Source organism: Pleurodeles waltl, chromosome 4_1 (assembly GCF_031143425.1).
Source record: "Pleurodeles waltl isolate 20211129_DDA chromosome 4_1, aPleWal1.hap1.20221129, whole genome shotgun sequence".
In the NCBI taxonomy this organism is placed as follows: domain Eukaryota; kingdom Metazoa; phylum Chordata; class Amphibia; order Caudata; family Salamandridae; genus Pleurodeles; species Pleurodeles waltl.
In genome coordinates, this window is record NC_090442.1 from 377574884 (window position 1) to 377589136 (window position 14253).

The following is a 14253-nucleotide window of genomic DNA, read 5'->3' on the forward strand; positions in this document are numbered from 1 at the left end:
ACCCTTCACTTGGGCTTTGGTACCACCACCACCACTGCCATTGCCATCCCTGGACTCAGGGGTGATGAAGGCAGCAACAGGAAAGTAGTGGGGGGTGTTTTGTGAAAAACAAAACAAAAAACTGGCTGATGTGCAGGGAGATTTCTCTCTGCACATTGTATCATTTCTCCTTTTCCTGCATGGGACCCCCAGGCCTTGTAAGGCAGACCCAGACAGGAAGGATGAATGTCAGAAAGATGTTCCGAAGCTGAGGGCCCTATGGCAGACAGTCCAAGTGCCGGATTAAACCCTGTGGAGGCCCCAACACAGACAAAATTTCGGGGCCCCCATCGCAAATTATCTCCTAATATGTTTTTAATTTTACCAACCAACAATTTTAATAAGCCAGCTTTTATTACACAAAACTAAACGTAGTTGGCACCAAATCTTTTGTTTACAAACTGACAGCTGACAGAAGTTAAGCTTTTAAGAGACAAACTGTTATGTGAATCTGATGTCTATGGTTTATGTACTTTAAGTTGATAATGGATACATTACATTCATACAGTGTTTTCTCTATGGAGACTTTAATGTAAAGTTTTCATTTCTTTGAGTTGATTCATGTTTTTCTATCTTTTGGAAAAATTTAAGAAAGCTTGATTGTAATTTTCTTTCAATATCAAATTAATATTATTTTTGATCCGTTGCCGCAGGGCCATTAAGAGGACTGGGTCCCACAGACCGGTGCCTACTTTGCCAATCTGGTAATCCGGCACTGTCCATTGGCAAAAGCTTTCCCACAGCAGACCTGGCTGAGACTCTGCCGATAGAAACCAAATGGATCCCCACCAGTATGTGAAGGTTCGAACCATGAGTTTGCAGAGTTTGACATCAGCTCCTCTACTGTTAGAAATAACTGTGAACTAACCCCTAATTCTCTATGAAAAGGTGCAAATATCAAGAACATCGTTTCAAGAGTCAAAATGTCCACTCTTTTCTATTGTGAAAGGGTGCTCAAGGGATTTAGGTACCACAATATTCCTCATCTCTTCAGGACTCTTTCGAAACAAGGAGAAATATTGCACTTTTTTAAAGAATGTGCACTGCCACCTATAGAAGGGTAGTTTGGACATGTAAGAGACATTGTAGAAAACTCTCACTAAACATAAAGTGAATTATATTGGTCTGTTTACACATTTTTTGTTCCTTTTGCAAAGCATATTAAGATATTTGACCATTCAATCAAGTGGAGGAACCTTTGAACCAGTATTTAGCTCCTGTTAACCAAAACTATGTTAGATCAGAAATAGAACACCTTGTGCCAGGTAAAATAGTTGAGAAATACTCACCCAGCATCCAACAGTGTCTTTGCTGTAAACCTTCTGTCAGTTGTAGGTAGCTACTAATATGCATTGTTGTTATTGTTAACTGGCACTTGTATCCTACTGTATTATGGCATTTGTATATCACTCACTACCACTTTCTGAGCCACTTATCCATATGGATTGCATACTACGGTATGGAGATGTGTGATTCGAAGTGTGTTCACTTTGTTCTCAGCTTATGTAGGAGTTGTTTCAATGTCCTGTATGATGACCACCTATGTGAAACAATTGGATTATGTGGTGCACACTTGACATTTAGATGAATGAGGAAATGTGAGATGATAAATGCAATTTTCTATCGTCTGTGGACTGGTGGCATCACTGATTCACTCAGAAGGGCCCTTTGTTGTGTTGGTAGTTTTCTTTTATGTTCTCAATCTGATTTACTGTGCTAGCTGTAGAAGGATTTTCTGCAATCTGAGATTTCATGGATCTGAGGCAATTGGCACATGTAGAGAAAGCCTGAGGGTTTTTTGGAGATCTGCCCAGATAGACTGTGTTACGGTCCTCAATTATAGGAGTTCCACTACAAGATGTCACATGAGGATATGTGGCAAGATGCCCTTTGTTTTAATTACCCTTTTAGCCATTATAGACTGTTAGTACTCAGAATATGTGACTATTTTCCTCCTGCAGACTGGACTGTGTAAGAGTTCTCCAGTGACCAGCAATCTGTGGCAGATCTCTTTGCTCTTCACACTCCTCTTTGGTTAGTACAGACTGGTTAGTTAAATGTGCTTACATAGTCTGTATCTGTTCCCCATTTACCAGCAAGGTTCCATGTATACAATTACAGATGGGTAACTGTGAATAACGTGGATGATTTTCAGGAAGGGGTTTTGAGTGCTATCAAATAGATCAGATTGAAGCTCAAACTGTCTACGATGTTACTAAGAACTCTAATGTGAAAAACATCCCAGGTACTCATATTTTAATCATCTTTAATGTTATGTTGCATATGCCCTTGCACAAATCATCTGTCCTTGATTTCAATATATATGCTGGGACAGAGGAGTAATGAGGCAGTCATATATAACATGGCCTTCCCTTCAAATAAAAAAAAAAGCCTGGCCTCCTGCCACCCACCCCTCCACACTCTGACAATTGTCCAACCTGGCCCAAACCTAGATATTAAATAAAAATACTGGCCTCTTTCCATCCACCTTTATCACTCTTGACTTTTGCCCTTCCCCTCCCCAAACTGAAAAGCACTATTTGACTTCCTGCCACCCACACAGACCACCCTCCATATAACCCCACCACTCAAACTTAACAATTAATAACTGGCCTCCTGCCATCCACACTTACCACACTCAGTGCCATCTTGTCCCCTTCTTACTCTAAAGCTGCACGGTCCACTCTCTCATTGAGAGTGGAGCACCAGCACTTCCCAGCACAGGATGTTTCCTCCTGTCAGCGCGAGTCTGCAGAAACCCAAGGCAACAGGAGAGAAGGTGGCTGGTGTAGACACAGCACTGCTTGCTTTCTCCTGCCTCCTTTTGGTCAGTAGAGTTCCAATAAGAAGGCTAGAGGGACTGCCAACTGCCGATCCAATGCTGCATTAGGATCCCTTGAGAGGTCAGCGAGGTTGAGGAACAAATGGGATGCGATTGCTTCTACCTGTGACATCAGAACTGACAATAATCACTTTGGTTCTTTGGTTACCCACTTTTGTGTTGTCGTTGCAGTGAATAACCAGATTTTGATCTGGTTGTTCATGGGCAAGGCTTCATATAGAAGCCATACACAACAAGTCCCTTATATAATATATGCCAGTCCTGTTGATGAATGAGTGGTCAGGTACTGAACTGATATATGATGTCTTCTAGTGGCCCAGCTTATATCAGTTTAACTATGGGAAAATAATCAAAAAGATCCATCTTGTGGTTAAATTTAGGAGGGAGGACGGACATTGTTTAATATGCCTGTGCAGGGTGTGGTGTACAATATTTAGTCTTCTATTTCATGAGGCAGGAAGCAGGCGTTAAGGTCCTGAGAGACAGGATGTACTTCTAATATTGAGTTGAGGGGCATATATTATGTTTGGAATGGCTTAGTTCTCATATTCAATCCATATGTTGAGGTCATTCTAAGCATATATTAGGCAAAGGTCCATAATTTGATTAGGCTATGTGTGTCGATCGTCTTGGTATAGGTTTCTGGTTGGAATAGTCCGTAGATCTACACTGATTATCATTCCTGGTTCTACCCAGGGGTCCTTGATTGATGTAATTAACTTGAGAACAACATTTGTTTCCTCTTTTCAGCTGAACTTTACATTTTCTTGCATGCTTCACATTTGTATTAGCAATGAGTTCCAGAGCTTAGCAGGTTTAATTGAGAAATCAGTATCTCTGATGGATTTCTTATTAGAAGGGGTAAGACAAACCTGGAACATGGTGACCTACTCAGTTTGCATTAACTAATTAATTAAATTGAATTTGTAGGTATGGTGGTCTTTTTCCTTGGGAGTCTCCTTGGATGATGCATCGTGCCTTGAATATTTATTGTTTACCTACTAGCAGCCAGTGGAGTGTCATGAGTTCTCTGGGAGAAAGGTGAAGTAGGACTGTTGCTGCTGTGTTTTCGATTTGTTCTATTTTACATAAAATGAAACAAAGGGGCACCTAGGTATCGGTTGTTGACTTATTCAATCTAGGGGGGGGTCACAATTATGAAGAAAGCTTGTAGTATTTGTTGGTTTTCCAAAGTATGCGAAGATGCACAGTGTTTTATTTGTGTTGAAGGTGATCCCCGTGATTACATTTGCATGTTCTATCAGGGACGTGAATGAAATAGCATTTTTTTTGTAATCCTAAATATTTTCTTATATCCATCCATACAGTGCAATAAATGGACTCTGACACAGTCATATATAGAAACTCTTCCTTCTATAGACTCTTCCCTTTTTATGCTCTTCTTTTTATACACTGAATGATTAATTCATCACAAAACTAAAAGCAGTGTTACCACATCCCTCCCAAACTGATGGACCTTCACTGACTGGCCCTCCCTACCGTATACACCTGCATCATCTTAAGAACTTCTGCATCACCTGCATGCAGCAACGGCCAACTTGCGAGCCCATCTAGCTGAAAAACTATTTTCTGGGCGTCCATTGTAATATAACAAAACAATGACACAGACAGATTTGAATTCAAGAAGTGCAGAAAGGAAAAGCCCAGAAGACTGTGCGTATCGATTCTGGAAAAAACATTACAGATCAGGGGCCAGATGTAGCAAGCGTTTTGCATGGCGCAAACTGGGAAATTCGCAGTTTGCGCCATGCAAAACGCGCATCACGATGCACATTCCCATTTTGCGAGTTGGTACCGACTCGCGAAATGGGAATGCGACTCGCAAATAGGAAGGGGTGTTCCCCTTCCTATTTGCATTCTCACTGCGATGCAGAATTGCTTTGTGACCGCGAATGTGGTTGCAAAGCAATTCGCAGTTAGCACCCATGTGAAGTGGGTGCTAACTCATTTGCAAAAGGGGTCAGGCTCCCCCTGGGACCGCTTCCCCTTTGTGAATGGCACCAAACATATTTTTGCAGAGCAGGCAGTGGTCCAATGGACCACTGCCCACTCTGAAAAAATGAAACCAAATGGTTTCATTTTCCCGAGTGTACTGCAACTCGTTTTCCTTTAAGGAAAATGGGCTGCAATACAAAAAAAAAAACTGCTTTATTAAAAAAGCAGTCACAGACATGGAGGTCTGCTGTCTCCAGCAGGCCACCATCCCTGTGAGTGCAGGGAATCGCAAGTGGGTCACAAATTGCGACCCACCTCATTAATATTAATGATGTGGGTCTTTGCGACCCCCTTGCGATTCGCAGATGGTGTCAGGGACACCATTCTGCATATGGTTTTGCGACTCGCAATTTGCGAGTCGCAAAACCATTTCTACCTACATCTGGCCCCAGGTTTCTTATTTCACTCTTCCTCTTTGAAAAAGAGCTGAAAACTCACAACTTTCAAGGACTATCTCAAACACTACTGACTACTCTTTTCCCCCATTGCCCCTAGAACATAAAGAAAATGCCTCTCTCTTTACAGTACTCAATTGCTCTTTAGCCAGGATCAGGGTATATAGATCCAATACATACTGACCCATGCATCATTTCCACAAGTAATGTCTCTGGTAGACAAAAAGGGTATATTGTGCCCTATTGTGTGACTGACATATAAATAACATCCACAACAGTTAATTGTTTGCTGACAAATATCGAAGAGATACTGGCATGGCAGCTCACGGTGAAGTGAAAGCAGGTGACTTATCTGTCGGTGAAAAGGGCAGAGTCTTGCGTCCCCATTCAAAAACCAGCAGCCAGAAAATAAAAAGCAAAACACAGTTAGGAACGCAGAGTACGGTGCTAGGATTAAGCAGAAACGGATGTGGAAAGCAAGGAAAGACAAACCAAAAAAAGAGCTAACCGGTATGATACAGTAAGAAGCATGCTGTAAGCAAGGATATGCTAGGCAGCCAGAGGGTAAAATCACATAGGAGCCCCTGTGAAGGAGGCACTCTACATAAAAGACCAATACCATCCACAGCAGAAGCTCCCTAGGCCTTCTGTGGAGGTTTACTAACTCCTCCATAAATCAGGAGGTTGGAGGCCCAGTCAGGTGAGTGACTGAGTGGAGGGAAGGGGACAACAAAGGGAGGCCAAGAAAAAGAGACTGGGTAAGATAAATCAAACAGGCTATCATCTGTTTTTACACACGATACTGCACTTGAATGTGTTTTTGGTAATTAGGAACCTGAGAGAACTGAGTTATCTCTTAACTTAGGAAATTTGTACACTTTACTGTTTTCAACAGGAAAACAATCACTCTGGTTACCCAGACTGTAATAAAGGTGCATGCTGCAAATTGGAAAGCTATGCCATCTTACAGGCTAAGGCAACGATCCTTGAGGAACAAGAAATCTTATAGTCAAAGGTCTCAGACCTGTCTCTCAGGTGAGAAAGATTGTTTAGAGTCAGAGTTCAGGTAGCGGAAATATCCCCATGTAACATTGTTCTCAAAGGTTTGAGCTTAGAACAGCAATTGTGTTCCTTGGGTCACACCTAGCTCTTACAGGATCAGGGATGTTATAGTACAACTGTACCTGTTTCATGTACAACTTACTAGCTCTGGTACTTGAGAGCAAAGCTGTTGCTTAGGTTATAAATTATACATTCACATTCCCGTGACAGGAAGGACTACTCCTTTGGTTACACATATATTACAGGCACATGCCTAGGACAACAAAGCCATCTCTTTGTCTACAGAGATCTTGCACGCTCACGTATCACGTAATAGAGGTATTGTACATCTTACAAAGATTGTGCAGACACATAGGTTACAGTTATCTTACATGCTAATGGCGCAGGCAGAAGAACTATCCAGTAGGTTCTGCAATCTGCATAAGACCTCATAGAGGCAGTCTTCAGGCAGTGTAATGCTATCTGTATTTAACCACCGATTCCATCTTGACCACTGACTCAATTTTGTGCTTAGCTTAGCTTCAAATGCCGTCACATTGGAGGCGCAGGTATTTTTTCATGCACAGCTTGTTAACGTGTTTTCGCTTTTCTCACCAGGGCGGGAAAAGTGATAAGAGTATACAAGATTGGGAATGTTTATGGCAGAGAAGAGTACAGCTCGGTCTTGGAAATACACCTTGGGATCTGGCCAATCTCCTTGCGTGTTTTTCAAAAGACCTGAGATATTCCTAAATAAATTAATTACTCAGACTAAGAGTGCTGCATTCTTCGCATTCTTTAGCTTTGTTCCCTCTGAGTCTGAAGAAAAGCAGAACTCGCAGGTAAGCCATTCTTTAGGTTATACATTGTAGAGGCTCGGGCATCTTCCAAGGAAGGAATCATTCACATTACATAGATCTTACAGGCTTAAAGATTTTCCAGCCATTTTACCTCTTAGCTTTCATTGATAGTACATGCTCAAGCTTTTCATATCATAGTTACCCATAACTTTTCAAAGCTGTGATAATATATAGTCTGTTGGGAGATATAGAGGGTCATTCTGACCCTGGCGGCCGGTGGCCGCCAGGGCCACCGACCACGGGAGCACCGCCGACAGGCTGGCGGTGCTCCAATGAGCATTCTGACCGCGGCGGTTCAGCCGCGGTCAGAAGCGGAAAGTCAGCGGTCTCCCGCTGACTTTCCGCTGCTCATTGGAATCCTCCATGGCTGCGGAGCGCGCTCCGCAGCCATGAGGATTCTGACCCCCCCTACCGCCATCCAGTTCATGGCGGGAAAGCCGCCATGAACAGGATGGCGGTAGGGGGGGGTCGCGGGGCCCCTGGGGGCCCCTGCCGTGCCCATGCCAATGGCATGGGCACGGCAGGGGCCCCCGTAAGAGGGCCCCAAAATGTATTTCACTGTCTGCCTTGCAGACAGTGAAATACGCGACGGGTGCAGTAGCACCCGTCGCACCTTCCCACTCCGCCGGCTCGATTACGAGCCGGCATCCTCGTGGGAAGGTCGTTTTCCCCTGGGCTGGCGGGCGGTTTAACTGGAACCGCCCGCCAGCCCAGGGGAAAACTCGTAATACCCGCCGCGGTCTTTTGACCGCGGCGCGGTAATTTGGAGGGCGGGATCCTGGCGGGCGGCCTCCGCCGCCCGCCAGGGTCATAATGAGGCCCATAATGTTCTCTGTTATAGCTGACAGTCTAAACACTAGGTGGTGAATTACCACAGGGATAGCAAATGTTTTAGGGCAACCCAAACATGGCATTTACCCAGTTCCACCCCCAAACACAAAAAGAATAACAAAAGAAAAATGGATGCCCCCTACATTCAAGTAGGTTTTATAACGGGTACGTGCATCTGTCATTGAGAAACATCAGCGCTAGGCTCAGATTGGTCACTGTCCTATACTGGAGCCACATCAAGGCACATTCAATTATTTTCAGTAAATAATTGTATGCTTACCTGACAGATTCCATATTGGTAGGTGGCTAACAGTGCAAACCTCCTTTATTCACATAGCAGGTCTGCAAAAGTCCAGCACATGCACAGCATCCACAACACAGGCAGCAGTAATAGCTTCGATAGCACAGACCCAGCACAGCACTGGCAGAAGCTGGGAAAATGTTGTTCAGACACACAGTGTAATGCTATCTGCTTTAACCAGGAAACACGTGGGGAATGGGTCTACAAGGATGAATCAGTCACAGAACACACCAGACGGTCAAGCACATAAAGCAGCTATGGCATTGCTTGCAGATGGGTGAAAGTTTCCTTCCCTCCAAAACAATAACAGTATCCAGGCTAACAGAGCAACACATGTGTGCACTGCAAGTGCACCCAGACTGCATATTGGATCATACATGTGCATCTGGGAAAATGTAGAACATTGAATACAGAGTGAATATAGAAATAAGTTAGGAAATGGCAGTGATGGGAGAAGGCTCATTTCAATCATGTAACATTATGAAACAAAAAGCCACTGAGCAATAATAAACTAGTTGTTACCCTATATTTTTTTATCTTGGGCACGCCTGTATCTGTGCACGATCAGTGTACTAAGACAAAGTTTTGCAATTTAGTGATAGAATCACTGCACACCAGTAACAAAATGAGGAATATGTCAAACATTAAAACTGTGACAACACCACACAAAACGTACCACACCTGGTTAGAAATATAGAGCTTAATTTAATGATAAAAACAAGAAAATAATGACAAAAATCCAATAAGTAGAAATCGAGATATTAATTTTTAAAGAATATACTTAGTTGTAGTGCTTAGATGCCTAAAGCACTAACAGAGGCTATCTGGTTGTGCTAGTCTGGGTCAAATCTGAAAAGTCAGGCCGACTGCAATGGAGCATTAGCCTGATACAGGGACCAGCCTTGACCCACTGAACACATATCTTAGTTTGTAGGTGCATCAACGTCAAGGGCAAAGGAGTCAAAGCGTTGGCATGGATCCCGCAAATGTAGGTGATGTGTCGACTCCGAGCCAAACAAATTCAAAGATGTATTGGGCATGGCGGCGTTGCGTCACGTAGTTGACAATGCGGTGCTCCTGATCCTTGCAGTAGCAGAGATGCTCCGGCATCAACCGCGATGCAATGTTCTTGATCCTTGCAGCAGCAGTGATGCATCAGCTTCGATAGAGACAGAGCAGTTCCGATTGGCACATTGGCGTTGATGCACAGATTCTAGCAGTTGCAGCATTTTATACTCACTTCCAAGAGCCCAGGAATGGACTGGCACCACTAAGCAGGGCAAGACTTGCAACAAGCAAAGTCCATGTGCAGTTGCAGGATGAAGAGAAGTATTTGATGTCCCTGAGACTTCAGAAGAACAGTAGGCAAGCCAGCAAACCCTTGGAGTCACTTTGGTTCTGTGTTGGAGAGATTCAGGTCCAGTCCTTCTTACTACCAGGCAAAGGGGGCAGCAGGCAGCAGATCAGCAGAGCAGCAGTCTAGCAGAGTCCAGCAGAGTGACAGTCCTTTCAGCAGCATAGCAATGCTTCTTCCTGTCAGAGGATCCACAGGCCCAGAAGGGTACTGAGTAGGTGGTGTCTGAGGTCCAGTTATTTTGTCCAGTAGTGCCTTTGAAGTGGGAGAGACTTCAGTAAGAGGCCTTTGAAGTGTCCTTCCTGCCCTTGCTCCAGGCTCACTACAGGGGGGCATACAGTCCTTTGTGTGGGATCAGGACACAACGCATTCAGGTGTGTCAGCTCTTCCCTCCCATCCTGCCAAGGATGGCCCATCAGGCTGTGGATGGCCCATCTGTCACACCTTAGCTCCCTTTATGCCCCTTTATGTGTACCTTTCTAGTGGGAATGCACAAGAACCCAGCTGTCACCCACCCAGATGTGTTTTCAGAGACAGGCAGAAAACAGCATATGGTTAAAGGTAGAAGATGCCAACTTTCTAAAAGTGGCATTTTAATATTATAATTTAAAATCTGACTTCACCATAAGTTGTAATTTTAAATTGTGATTCCAGAGACACCAAACTTGGGGGGGAGGGGGTCTATCTCTTCCCAATTGGATTTTACACTTATAAAATGTAATAAAGTAATCCCAATGTTATCTTATGGGAGAGATAGGAGTTTTTCAGAACTAGGCCATGTAAAAGGTAAAGGTGCATGTCCTACTTTTTAAATACACTGCATCCTCCCCTTAGGCTGTCTAGGTCCTACCTTATGGGTGGCTTATTTGTAATAAAAGGGAAGGTTTGGTCTTGGCAAGAGGGCTAACTTGCCAGGTCGACAGGACAGTTTAAAACTGCACACACAGGCTGTGCACTGGCAGGCCTGAGTCATGTTTAAAGTGCTATTGATGTGGGTGACACAATTAGTGCTGCAGGCCCACCAGTAGCATTTAATTTACAGGCCATGGGCACAGGTAGTGCACTTTACTAGAGCCTTATAAGTAATTTAAATATGCCAATTGTGGATAAGCCAATGTTACCATGGTTTAAGCAGAGTTTAGTACTGGTTAGCAGTGGTAAAGTGTCCAGATTCCTAAAACCAGCAAAAGCGAGGTCATCAAATCTGCAGGTCTGAAGGCAGAAAATGCCAAGAGAAACCACACCAAGGATGCCAGATCTAACGGTAGTGATTTCATAAGCTCTGGCATGCACCTGATGCTACCATGACCCAACCTAAAAACAGTTGAAGATGCAAAGCTAGCACTAAATATCAAAATAGATGCAACCTGAGCCATCTTATTTTCACAAACAAATAAGAAGCGTGATGTTATTTTGCAGTTTCAAAACCTGCAATTTTCAAAATCACGGGCCTTGAAAGTGTAAATTAAATGTTTGCAATGTAGAGTGTACATTTTGCAAGTTCAAAAAGGCTTTCTGACTCGCAAAATGGCAATTGCTACCCATACTGGCTTGTGAATTAGAGAGTATTTAAAAGGGTATTTCTCTCTTACTATTGAGTCACAATACTAAGCATTATTCGTTTGAGACTCCAATTGTGGTTGCAAACCACTGAGTTGTTATGCCCAGCTTCGCCCCTGATTACAAGTTCTGATAAGCAGAATGTCTGTGTGGAATTCTGTTCTGCACAATTATTAGTTGACTGGTCCTCCCACTCCTAGATTTCATGGGGGCAGGAACACCCGGCCAGTTTTGGGACAGGGCTGAAATACAGCTAAAACTTGTACCATAGCCCCCTCCCACCCTTTGCCAAGACACGAGGGGGAATATGTAATGCTCCCCCCCCTGCCAGCAACATTCTACCCTGGTCACAGCAAGTGGTAAATGTGTCCATAAACCCCTGGGAATTTGAAATACAGTGTGCAGTTCCAACCAGTTCAACCAGGTCTGCACAGCTATTCTTCCCTTTGAAAAGTTTCATTTGTAATACTAGGAACTCTGTGCAGAAATTCCAGGCAGTAACAGAAATTCCGTCCTTATGGAATCTCTGCACAGAATGTCTTATTACTCGTAATCAATGCCTTGAAATGTTTACCAAATTGCAAGTTGAAAGCTGTCTCTGGTCCACCTTTTAAATGCTGACAAGCAGCCTGGAGTGGTCAAAGGGACAATTGTCTGGTGCCCAGAATGTCATGTCTTGCATGTGAACATCATTATGGTTTGGCCTTACAGCGCAGCTATCTCCAGACAGTTATGTGATAATCCCCAGAAGAGGGGTTTCGGCTAAGCCCACACATGGGGAGCCAAGAGTACATGTTTTGAGTGGTCAAAAGTTGTGTGCTTCCACGAAAAGTGCTTGCTTTCCACACAGCTGTCATTCTTTTGTTTATTTGTCCAAATGTCTGAACTTGAACTTTCAGAGGCACACCTAGCGCATTGTAATGCCATTAAAGAGTCTTAGATCACTAAATAATTATGGTGTTTTTTCTCTGGCAGCAGCACAGATGGAAAGAGGACAGTCATTACTCCTGCTTGGGATTTTTAGGTCTGGTTTGACAGTGCAACTGTCATTAACCTTTTAACCTAAACCAATAATATTCTACAGTTCTTTGCGCCCACGCAATGGGGTCCTGGGGGGGACCTGCCGAAGAATGAGGTCTCCCCCCCGGGGTCTTTGGGGAGGGTGGTGCGGTCCGAGACGCCGCAGTGGCTATTTTTGGGCATCTTTTGTGCTGCATTGGAGCGGGTATAAAAGGGGTCCATTTTGTTGCCGGCCACCATTTTGTCAGAAGGTGACACGGTGGCCGGTTTAGTGGTAGAGCAGGTGAGTCTTTTTAAGTCTTTTCCCGCGTTTTTCTTTAGGAGAGTTTGGGCAGGAGTTGTCTAGAAAAAAAAAAAAAAAGAGAGAGGAAAGGATTTGGAAAATAAATAGTTTAGGAGAAGTGCCTGGGTACTTAATACAAGGGCACGGATCGGGTCGTCGATTGCGCAAAGGCGAGTTACTTACTTGCGGCCGGCTTTTTCCTTCGGCGCTTCGTTGGCGTGTTGACGATGGATCCAGGAGTAGAACAGGCGCTGCTTCTGTTGCGCCGGGCCGGGCGCATGGACCTTTTAAATCAGGAGGCCCTGCGCGCGCTGCGCCTGGCCCGGAGAGCAGCACAGGGGGTTGTGGCCGCCATACTGGCGTGTTCGCAGCCGACCTCCCCCGCTCGGGAGGTACAGGTAGGTGGTCGGGGGCGGATCGCGGGGCAGGGCTGCGGGCCGAAGGCAGTTTCTGGGGCCGGTCACAATGTCATCAGGGCGGCCGGCCCCAGAGGGCGAGTAAGGGGCTATGGGCACGCCCACAAGGGCGGAGTTGGGGCCTTAAAGGCCCGCAGAGTTAAAATCAGGAAGAACGGAGGCACAGGATCGGGGGGCCGAGAGGCAAACCGTACATTTGAGAACAGGAGTAGTGGGACGGTGGGAACACCTGGGATTAATGAGGTTTCTGTGGAAGTCAGCAGCAGGGAAGGGAGCTGGGGGAGCGGGAGTCCCCAGGGTGCTGAGGGTCAAGGGGCTGCCCAATTGAATTTGGAGTCAGACAGTGGTAGTGAAAAAGGGGGGGTGGGAGACCTTGGATAGGGCGAGATAGTTAACCCATCCATTCCGATATCTAGAAAATGGCTCACGATGTTGGAGTGGAGTGCCACTGATAGTGAAGGGGAGGAGGTAGGAGCAGGACAAGGGATGAGTAGGGATCATTCACCTTCCCCGCCTCCGCGTTGTACATTTCCATGACGGGTCTATGGGGAGCGGGTGGGAATAAGCTCGGGGGGGGAGGGGGCGCCTCGGGAGTCGGGTAAAGGGGATAGAGTGCCAAGAGGGGTACAGTGCAGGGATAAAGTTTTTCCCAGAACGCCAGACCTTTTTTGGCAGAGGGAGCGGAGTGTCGGAATGCAGCCAGGTGAGCCAGGGGCGGCTCAGTTACCTTGGCGGGAAGAACAGGCGGAGCCTAGTGCGGCAGGCCGGTGTGCTTCAACAGGCGGACGGAGGACGAGGGCGGTGGCTGCGGACGCTCCTGAAGTGTGGTGTGGTGGTGCGGGTTTTGCGCCTGGCGACGCCGCCACTCTTAGGGAGAAGCGTCCGGGCCTGTCATATGTGCAGTATGGTAAGGATCGACGTCAGGCGGGCAGGGAGCTCAAGGGTGCGTTGCTCCCGCAGGACACCAGGGCCGGGTTACAAGGAGGAGAGCTGTGGCGTGAGGAGGAATGGGTGTTAGATTTTGAGGAGGAGAGTTTGGAAGAGGGTGAGTTAGTGGATGACAGAGAGGAGGAAGATTGGTGGGCAAAGGGTGGGGCGGGGCACGCTAATGCTTTGCCTAAGTCGTTACAGAAGTCCAGGAGGGTCCAACCAGCGGTGGAGAAGGTTGTGGAAGGAGCCCACATTGGTCGACGGAAGGCACAGGGGCGGCCACCGTCGTTGACTGCAGGTGAGCAGCACACAGGAGTGAGTAAGGTATCTGTTGCGGTGGAGACGGGGGGAGCTGGGTGCTGGGG